Consider the following 11007-nt stretch of genomic DNA (forward strand, 5'->3'; position numbering starts at 1 on the left):
ATGTGCATCCGGTTTCATATTGTGAGTGTGTGTCTGTGTGTCTAGGAGTGCTTCTCTGTGTGTGTTCACACAGTTAGCTGTATGTCCATGTGTCTCCCTGCATTCGAGGGTTTTTTTGTTTTTGTTTTCGTTTTTTGTCTTTTTGCCATTTCTAGAGCTGCTCCCATGGCATATGGAGGTTCCCAGGCTAGGGGTCAAATCGGAGCTGTAGCTGCTGGGCTACACCAGAGCCACAGCAACACCAGATCTGAGCTGCATCTGCAACCACCACAGCTCAACAATGCCCGATCCTTAACCCACTGAGCAAGGCCAGGGATCGAACCTGCGTCCTCATGGATGCAAGTCAGATTCGTTTCCACTGAGCCATGACGGGAACTCCTGGCATGTGAGTTTTTTTATTCAGGGTTATGCTTGTCTGTCTACACCTGTCTCTGTGTGTAGGTACATAGTCTCATTATATCTGTGTGTTTATGTGGTAATCAGAGCAAACACCTGTATGGCCCTTCTGTCCACCAGGCTTCCGGGTGCACAGAGGTTCCATGAGCCTAATCCTTTCACCAAGGTGGGTGCTCTTAGGATCTCGATTTTCAGATGAGGAAACTGAGACACAGAGGGGTTGAGCAACTTGCCCGAGGGTGCCCTGGTGGGATTTGAACCTGGGCTGGTTTGCTCGAAGTCCGCCTCCTGCTCACATGCTTGCCATGTCTGTATGGATAGGTGCCCTCAGGGAGCGGGTCCACTTATGTCCCATCCCAGCATCGGGGAAGGGTGCCCGCACCCCGCCTGTGTGGTCGGGCAGGGGTGTGGGTGTGTCTGGTTCCCATGTGCACGTGGGGGGGGGGAGATACGCAAATGTGTGCACAGGTGTGATGGGGGCCGACGGCCTGCCTCAGGCTCCAAGAAGGCCCATGGCGCCAGGACAGGCCATCCTTTCCTGTCTAAGAGCAAATTGCCAGGAATGGCAGCCCCAGAGACTGTCCTGGGCCTTCTCCCCACCCTCCCCAGGCCCCAGAGGGCCTTTGTTGCCTTTACTGGGGACCCAGAGGAGAGGGGGCGGCCGCTGCAGGAATTCCTCCAGAATCCCCGGCTTTCAGCCTTTCAGGGGCGCGGGAGGCACATGGAAAACTCTGACCGCTGGTGGCGGCTGAGGGCACAGGGTGGTCACGCGGGGTAGGGGCGCTGGACTCAAGCCTCAAGGGAGCAGGACTCGTGGCCTTTGCAGAACCAACCAAAAGCAGGCCCTGGGTGGCGCCTGCCTTGGACCTGGAGTCCGGCCAGCAGCCCTGGCCTGGCTCCGAGAGGCCTCCTCCAGGCTGTCCCAAGGGACTCTACACACCAGAATGCTGGGCCAGAGGTCCAGAGAGGCGGGCGGGGACCCCAGAGGCTCCAGGGCTCACGGAGGCAGACGCAGCTGTTTGTTTGGAGTGGGACCTGCGTGGTCTCGCAGGCTCCCTGGTTCCTCCTCCTCTGTCAGCAGGGTTTCCAGCGGGAGCGAAGCCGGGTAGCCCTCTCCAAGCCCGCTGGTCTCTGTGCCTCTGTGGCTTCTCCTCTCCCGGGAGCAGCCACCTCCTTTCTTTCTCGGCCCCACGGGTGGGGGGCAGCTGGTTGCTTACTCCTGCTCTCTCACTGCACCTATAATGGGTTGATAGACACCCCCCCCCAAAGATATGTCCAAGTCCTAACCCAGGCACCTGTGGATGTGACCTTATTTAGATCTTTGCAGATGTCATCAAATTAAGGATCTCGAGGTACCACTTCACACGGGTCAGACTGGCCATCATAGAAAGTCTACAAATGACAAATGCTGGAGAGAGTGCAGAGAAAGGGGCACCCTCCTGCACTGGTGGGGGAATCTAAGTTACTGCAACCGCTACGGAGAACAGTATGGAGAGTCCTCAGAAAACGAAATATAAAATGACCATATGATGCCGCAATCTCACCCCTGGCTGCATATCGGGACAAAACTAATTAAAAAAGATGCATGCACCCCTGTGTTCATCGCAGCACGATTCACAATAGCCAAGACACAGAAACCACCTAAATGTCTATCGACAGATGAATGGATTACGAAGACATGATACAGCAATGAGACCCTGCTGTAGAGTGCTGGGGACTCTATCCAGTCACTTATGATGGAGCCTGATGGAGGATAACGTGAGAAAAAGGATGGATACATGTACGTGTGACTGGGTCACTTTGCTGTGCAGTAGAAAACGGACAGAACACTGGGAAGCAGCTGTAATGGAAAAAATAAAAATCATTAAAAAAAAGATGTGGTACATATACACAATGGAATACTACTCAGCCATAAAAAGAATGAAATAGAGATTCTCATACTAAGTGATGTTAAGTCAGCAGGAGAAGGACAAATACCATAGGATAGCTCTCCTATTTGGAATCTAGAATATGACACAAATAAACTTACCTACAGAACAGAAACAGGCCCATGGACAAGGAGAATGGACTTGTGGTTGCTAAGGGGGAGGCGGAGGGAGTGGGATGGGCGGGGCGTTTGGGGTTAGTAGTTGCCAACTGTGATATTTAGAATGAGAAGCAGTGAGGTCCTGCTGTGCAGCACAGGGAACTGTGTTCAATCTCCTGGGATAAACCGTAATTGAAAGAAAAAAATTTTTTTTTGCCTTTTGTCTTTTTAGGGCTGCACCCACGGCACATGAAGGTTCCAGGCTAGGGATCGAATCGGAGCTATAGCTACTGGCTTACCTCACAGCCACAGCAACATGGGATCCAAGCCACGTCTACAAGCTACACTGCAGCTCATGGCAATGCCGGCCGGATCCTTAAAAGAAATATTTTTAGGAGTTGCCGTGTGGCTCAGCAGTTAACAAACCTGACTCGTATCCATGAGGATGCAGGTTCAATCCCTGGCCTCGCTCAATGGGTTAAGGATCTGGCGTTGCTGTGGCTGTGGTGTAGGCCAGTAGCTACAGCTGCAATTTGACCCCTAGCCTGAGAACCTCTATATGCCGCGGTGCAGCCATAAAAAAAGACAAAAAGACAAAAAAAAAAAGAAAGAAATATTTTTAAAAAGGTAAGCCACTTTGTGGAGTTCTGTGGCGCTGTGGGCTGGGGGTCTCTTATTGCCAGTGCAGGAACTCAGGTTGCTATGTGGCATGGGGTCAATCCCTGGCCTGGGAACTTACACATAACGAGGGAGCAGCCAGAGAAAACCAGAGCAAAACTAAGCCACTTTGCTGTGCAATAGAAATAAATACTTTATTTATTTATTTTTTGTCTTTTTTTTTGTATTTTCTAGGGCCGCACCCGTGGCACGTGGAGGTTCCCAAGCTAGGGGTCGAATCGGAGCTGTAGCTGCCGGCCTGCACCACAGCCACAGCAACTCGGGATCCAAGCTACGTCTGCAATCTACACCACAGCTCACGGCAACGCCGGATCGTTAACCCACTGAACAAGGCCAGGGATCGAACCTGCAACCTCATGGTTCCTAGTCGGATTTGTTAACTGCAGAGCCACAACGGAAACTCCGTAAATCAACTATACTTTAATAATAATAAAAAAATAAGACTCTTGAGATGAGATCCTCCTGGATTTAGGAGGGGCTCCAAATCCAGTGGCCGGTGTTTCTGTAAGAGAAAGGAAGGGGTGACCTGAGACACAGACATGCAGGGGTCACGGCACATAATGGTCACGGCTGTTGCTACTCGGGGGATGGTTCCTGTCATCCGTGTAGCCAAGGCAGTGGCCAGTTTGAGTTCAGTGGGGAGGCTGTGTGCCCTGTAGATGAATGTACCTGGGAATGTCTGGCTGTCACAAACCAGGGTCAAAATCAGCTTAAGGGACCGTGTCACTGGTTAGGGTGGTGCTTGGTGCACCGGAAATGGATATAATATAATTTGTGGTGCAGCGGATTAGTCACTGGCCAAGGGGGGCCACCCGCCCCCCTCACTGGCGTTCATTCATCCGTGCCACACCCATTTCCCAAGCAGCTACGCTGTGTTCTGGTACAGCCAACACCGAGTCAGTCAAGGCCAAGGGCTGCCCTCTGGGGAGGCAAATGATTAAGGAGAGAGGGGGCACAGGGTTGGAGGTGGTGGAGGGGGACAGGAAAGAGGGGCCCACCCACAGGGGCCAGGGCCATGGAGGGCTTCCTGGGGTCCGAGGAGGCCTGAGACCAGAGCAGAAGGACGAGTGGGCTGCGAGAAGGTAGGGGGAGGCGTTTCAGGCAGCGAGAACAGCATGTGCAAAGGCCCAGGGGCAGGAGCATGTGGAACCACAGGGATTCAGGGGTATTTTGAGCAGCCAGGGTGCAGGGGGTGGGTTATGATGAGCAAGGAGGCCCAAGCGGCCTCCCCCCCAGAGTGTGGCCTGCGAGGGATAGGAATTGTCCTCAGGGCCTTGGGGTCACTGGAGGGTTTGAAGCAATTCTGGTTCAAGGCCAAGGCCAGATGTGCTTCATCTCTTACAGTCTCTCCTCTGTTGGGATCACGCCCCCATGCCCACCCTGCACCTTCCTGCAGCTTCGTGTAACAGACCTGATTTTCAGGCTAATGGGGTATTTTTTTCCCCAGAGGGACTGAGAGTGGGAGCGGCAGTGGGGAGCCAGGACTCCCCAACACTGAAGGTTCGCACACCCCAAGGGCCAGGGATCTTGGGCACACATGGAAGGTCATTCAGTGCCTGCAGGTGTTGGGAAGGCAGAGGAAGACACACACACACAGACACATGAACTTCCAGCACGGCCCTCCTGGGGCACTCAGTCCTGGGGCACTCAGGGATGTGTACAAAGCCACCTGCCACACGCTGGGCTCTGGATGGACGGGCCCCTAACACACGATTGTGTTTCATCCGCCCTTGTCCTGGGGGCTGTGCGCCTCCAGCTCCAGGTGGGCGCCCAGGCATCCCGGAGCCAGGATTCGAACCCAGCTCTGCCCAGCCCCAGAGCCCTGGGCAGCTATGCCGTCAGGGGTGCACGCCTGCCCTGCCCGCCCCCCCGCTGCAACCAGGCGGTGAGTGGCTTCCCTGAGAGGCGGCGGCGTGTGGTCCTGAGGAGGAAGGGAGGGGCTGCCCAGGTCCTCTTTGCCAGGCTGCCGTGTGCCAGCCGCTGTGGGAGTTGGCGGCCGGTGACTCACTGCCATCTCCCCCACCTCCGTACCCAGCTGGGCAGCCCAGAGGGATGCTCAACCGCCCCCCCCCCGAGCCTCCCCCTCGAAAAGCCTCGAGCACCCAAATCCCCATCTCAGACTCCTGACCTAAGACGAGGTCATGTCTGATTCCCCAGCTTAGAATCTTCCCTTTTCTCCTCAGTCCTTCTAGAAAGAGTCTCATCAAAAGTTCTTCATAAGGCCTCTGCTGACCCCTCGCCTGGCTCCTGAAGCCCTGGGCTGGCCCACCACTCAGCAGTAAGAAGGGGCAAGAACAGCAGGTCCGCTTGTGGCTCAGCGGTAACAAACCGGACGAGGATCCATGAGGATGCAGGTTCGATCCCTGGCCTCGCTTAGAGGGTTAAGGATCCAGTGTTTCGGTGAGCTGTGGTGTAGGTCTGGCGTGGCTGTGGGCAGCTGTAGCTCTGATTCGACCCTTGGCCTTGGGTGTGGCCCTAAACCAACAAACAAAACCAACCAACCAAACAAAAAAGAGGGACAGGAAATTCTTTGGGCACTTTCTGGAGGGGCGAGGTTTCCAGCGGCCTCCTGTTTACTGGGAGCACATGTTGGGTGTTGATTCGGCTGGACACCCTATGACATGGTTTCTTGGCGCTCTAGAAAACCCAGTTCCCAGGACTCTGAGCTGGAGGAGAAAGGTGCCATGACACGGACATTCTCTTCACACGAATGAACGTGGAAAATCCAGGGTGGCTCAGTGTGTTACAAGTTCTCTGGGGCCACACCGACCTCAGGGCAGGCTGGGGCTGGGATGAGTAATGGCTGTTGGGCAGAATAACCTTCTTGAGAAATGAACCAGAGCTCATTTTAGCTACTGATACATCACAAAAGAATGAGAAACATTTTCCCTCCCTCCTCCCCCTCGAAGACCAACTGTGTCTTTGTGATCTGAAGGGCTGTGTTTGCCTTGGGCCTGTGGAGAATCAACAAGCCTTGGGGTCTTTGTTTGTTTGTTTTTTTTTTTTGAAGTCTGGTACATGAGTCAGGACTCATCTAGCTGCAGATAACAGAATCCTGCTGAAATGAGCTCATACCAAAGCAAAACAGGTGGTTTTGTGTCCCTGGAAAAATCAGGAGGGCGACAGCTTCAGGTGTGGCTGGGTCTGGGGACTCAGACAGGTTACTGGGGATCTGTCTCTGTCTCTTGGCTCTGCTTTGCTTTGTGTTGGCTTAATTCTTAGCTGGCCTCTCTCCACCTGCTGGCCAAGATGGTGCCTCAAAGCCCCAGGCTTCCATATCCTCAGCCTAGTGGAGATTTCCTCTTGTGGAATAGCCCCAGCAAGTGTTGAGTTTCACTGGCTCACATGCCCATGACCGAAGCCATCACTAAGGCCAGCCTTGGCCAAGCACACAACTCAGCTCCAGAGCCTGGGGTGGGGCTAAGAAGAAGGGAAGGTTTGGCAGCAACGTAAGAGATGCTGTCTACACCTGGGCACTTAGGGGAATGGAACTGGGCTGTCTGGGAGAGGCTTGTGGGAACTCTCTGGGGAAACTAGCTTCTGAGTGGCAAAGGCCAGCCCCCCTGGCAAGGGGGATCATGTCCCAATTCATCAGATTTAGGAAAGTAAAGTAATGAGATTTTTCTCACAAGTATTATGGAACTAGGAGTTCCCGTCGTGGCGCAGTGGTTAACGAATCCCACCAGGAACCATGAGGTTGCGGGTTCGATCCCTGGCTTTGTTCAGTGGTTGAGGATCTGGCGTTGCTATGAGTTGTGGTGTAGGTCGCAGATTTGGCTCAGATACCTCGTCGCTGTGGCTGTGGTGTAGGCCAGCGGCTACAGTTTCGATTAGACCCCTAGCCTGGGATCCTCCATATGCTGTGGGTGTGGCCCTAGAAAAGGCAAAAAAAAAAAAAAAAAAAGAAAAGGAACATGTATTATGGAACTAATTCATACCATTTTGGGGAGTGAGTCCTAAATTCTGGAACTTTCTTCAAGCAGCCCAGTTTCCAGATCTCCTGAGGAAGTGGCTAAGAACATGGGATCTGGAGTTGACTCCTAGGCTTGAACTCGGGCTCTGCTTCTGACTGTGTGACCTCAGGCAAGTCACTCAGCCTCTCTGTTTCCTCATCTGAAAAACGGGGACCATGACATTTCCTGCCTTAAAGAACCACCGTGAGGATTAAATGAAGCTCTGAGAGGTTGGGTGACCTGCTAGTCTTGGAGTTACGGTTTGCAGCAGTTCAGCTGACGCCAAGTTCTGGCTTCTTACTGCCTCTGGTGGTGGCACATAGCAGGAGCCTGTTGTATGTTTGTTGAATGAATGAATGAACGAAAGTTTAAAAGGAAAGTTTTCTCTCTCTGCTCGGAGCCCTGTCACTGGGTTTGTTCAGCCCACAACACAGGGGTACTTGGGTCTCCCAAGAAGCCTTAGACTCGGTTCTCCAGAAGACTCTGAATCGAAATTTTTTTTTCTTTTTTCTTTTTAGGGTCGCACCCCAAGGCAAGGTGTATGGAGGTTCCCAGGCTAGGGGTTGAATTGAGCTGTAGCCTCTGGCTTATGCCAGCGCCATAGCAATGCGGGATCAGAGCCGCGTCGGTGACCTACACCACAGCTTACGGCAACGCTGGATCCTTAACCCACTGAGTGAGGCCAGGGATCGAACCCAAAACCTCATGGTTACTAGTCTGGCTCATTAACCACTGAGCCACGATGGGAACTCCTGAATCGAGCATTTGGCTGCAAGTACAGATGTCCCTCAGAGATATTGTGGGTTCAGTTTCAGACCATCACAACAAAGCAAATATCACAATAAAGCGAGTCACACATTTTAAAATTTCCCAGCACATATGAAAGTTCTGTTTACACTATACTGTGCAATAGCATTTTGTCTTAAAAATATATGCATACCTTAATGTAAAAGTGGCTCAGCAAGTTAAGGACTCAACTAGCATCCATGAGGATGTGGGCTTGATCCCTGGCCTCGCTCAGTGGGTTAAGGATCTGGTGTTGCCACAAGCTGTGGTGTAGGTTGCAGATGTGGCTCAGATTCCAGGTTGCTGTGGCTATAGTGTAGGCCGGCAGCTGCAGCTGTGATTCGACCCCTAGCCTGGGAACTTCCATAGCAGGTACGACCCCAAAAAGCAAAAAACAAAAAAACAAAAAAACAAAAAAACAAAAAAAAAGAGAAGAAAAGAAAAAAAGGGCTTTATTGCTAGAAAATGCTGACCAACATCTGAGCCTTCAGCGAAGAATAACATCGAAGGTCACTGTCTGCAGGTTACCACAACAAATATAATCATAATGAAAATGTATGAAATATTATGAGAATTACAGAAATGTGGCACCGACATGAAGTGAGCCAATGCTGTTATAAAATGATGCCAATAGACTTGCTTGATGCAAACCTTTAATTTGTTAAAGGAAAAAAAAAAAAAAAAAACAACCAAACATCACCATATCTGTGACACCCAATAAAGCAAAGGGTAATAAAATGAGGTGTGATTTCTTTAAGTCATCCCGGGAGACCCTGTCGTTGCATCTGACCATGGTGACCCTCAGAGGGGCTCATCCACTGCTCTCTGCCGCGCTCCCCTGTTGGCTAACTCCAACCCGGAAGTGAATGGTGAGGGGATTCTGGGAAACTGAGTTCCCAGCTTGAATGAGTTGATACCACACCGTTCACCCCAGCCGTCTGTCCTGCCTCCCGAAGTCCTCCAGTCCAGAGCTGGCTGTCCCTCACATGACCTCATCCTTGCATAGGATCTCCCCTTCCAAGAGGGTATTAGGCGTAAGCCTAAAATTCACTGTGTCACTTTGGCTGCCCTCTATTGGTCAAAGCAAGTCACAAGGCCAGCCCAGACTTGAGGGGTGAGAACACAGATCCCACCTCTTGGAGGTAAAAGTTGCAGCATACCGTGGCCCTGTTTTTCTTTTCAATCAATTGTTCTACTCATGAGACAGTTAACTGCCATTGTTGAAAATTTGTTATGATAAGTATAGAAAGGTATGCTGGCAGCGAATATAAATGGAGCCCCTGAGAGCTGTACAATGCACAATCTGTGCTACTGTCAACGACAGTCCTGCTGATGCCACAGGATTCACCTGTTGCTCTCACACACTTCACTGTTGTTGGCTTCTGTTATTTTCGAATGTCCAGTGTCCAGCACCCCTTCTGGGGGCAGTAATTATCTATCCTTACCTATATTTTAGTGGGACTGACCCTCTCAAACTCCCAGGATGGGACTGTGGTCAGGAATTCTATCGCCATAATCATAGTGATTGGTCACAGGATGGGCATGTGACCCAAGCTGGACCAATGAGATTCAGTCATGGGACTTTTGCTGAAACTCTTGGGAAAGAGCTATTCTCTTTCCACTAGAGTTGCTTGGCTGATTGGAAACTTGGAACTGTTGGGGACCAACTTTGTGACCCTAATAGAAAGGCCTGACAGAGAATGAAAGAGTCACAGAGGAGAGCTGAGCCAAGAGGTGGAGAGTGAGAGTCCTATGACAGCATTTGAGCTCTTGGATCTAGCCATGCCTGAAGTCCTTACCATGGACTTTCCAATTATGTAAATTCCCTTTGATGTAACTTTCTGTTCCCTGTAACCTAAAAATATCTTAATGATACAATGCTATACATCAAATAGCTATTTGGATCATGACGAAGATTACATGAATTAATGAAATATGAACTAGATGGCTCAGTGGGGGCCCATTAAAGGTCAACTTTCAGGAATTTCTCTTCTCCTCCCACAAGAGAATATAGTTCCAACTTAAAATCTACTAAAATATTAAACAATTTAGAACAGGCATGGATGGATTTGGCTGGTTGTAGAACAATAAACACCTAGGACGAAAATTTTTTCTCACCCGCCTGTACTCTTTACAGCCTGTATTCTTAATTTTTTTCCTAGGGTCACACCCACAGCATATGGAGGGTCCCAGGCTAGGGGTCTAATTGGAGCTACAGGTGCCGGCCGACACCACAACCACAGCAACGCCAGATCCAAGCCTCATCCGCAAACTATACCACAGCTCATGACCATGCTGGTTCCTTAACCCAGTGAACAAGGCCAGGGATTGAATCCGTATCCTCATGGAGACTAGCGGGGTTCATTACGGCCAAGCCCCAACAGGAGCTCTGACACCCTGTATTCTTCATTTAAATTCTGAGAAGACAGCAGAGAAATGATGGCTTTAAATAACCGTGTGAAATGGGGCAAAAACAATCTCAAGAGACACCCATTTTGTTTTCTCTGCAAGAGGAAAGAAGGGGGCAGTGTAGGGAGACGGAAATCTGTAAAGACAGCCTTCTCCATCTGCACAGAATTATAAAGACGTTCACAGGCGTGGGGTCTAGAAGCGGCTCTCTGCTGACTGCCTTCTCCTCGGGGCGCTCCAGCTGCCTGGAGCTTGTTTTTCCTGGGCCTGAGCTGAGATGTCAGGCGGGCCCAGGGGTCCTGGGATTTCTCCCCACCCTGGCGAGCCTGGGGAGGCTGCAGGCGGCTCAAGGTCTGCGTGTTTAGAAAAGCATTTAGGCTGATTGTTTATTCTGGGTCTACTGCCGGCCCACGGGCGGCCACGCAGGGCCCTCTCCAGATGCTTCCAGCTGGGGTTCTGTAAACGGGCCACGCTGTCTGGCCCACTACAGGCCTCCTCCCCCTGTCCCCACGGTGGCCGCCAGAATGGGTTGCCAAAAAGCCCCTCTGCCCAAGCCCCCCTCGCTTACAGCTGTGCCCCCCGCCCCCCATCTCTGCCCGCTGCCAACAGCTTTAACCTGGTAGGTTGAGGGCCAGGGCTGGCCCACAGACATGTCTTGTTTCATTCTGTTCCGTTTTGTTTTATATTGTTTAATGTGAGCTGGCAAGGAAGGTTTCACAGGCAAGTCTGGATCCTGGTTTCTCTGAAAAAAAAAAAAAA

The 11007-nt window shown here is 51.4% G+C and overlaps 1 long non-coding RNA gene across 1 annotated transcript in view; it reads left to right on the top strand.

The window, feature by feature from the left end:
• LOC125127465 (uncharacterized) overlaps positions 1 to 1973 on the top strand; it is a 38118-nt gene extending 36145 nt beyond the window's left edge. Inside the window, exon 5 of the long non-coding RNA XR_007134940.1 lies at positions 1714 to 1973. This is a non-coding gene — a long non-coding RNA (uncharacterized LOC125127465). The remainder of the gene's footprint in view (positions 1 to 1713) is intronic.
• Positions 1974 to 11007: the final 9034 nt, after the last annotated feature.

This window comes from Phacochoerus africanus, chromosome 5 (assembly GCF_016906955.1).
Source record: "Phacochoerus africanus isolate WHEZ1 chromosome 5, ROS_Pafr_v1, whole genome shotgun sequence".
NCBI classification, from domain to species: domain Eukaryota; kingdom Metazoa; phylum Chordata; class Mammalia; order Artiodactyla; family Suidae; genus Phacochoerus; species Phacochoerus africanus.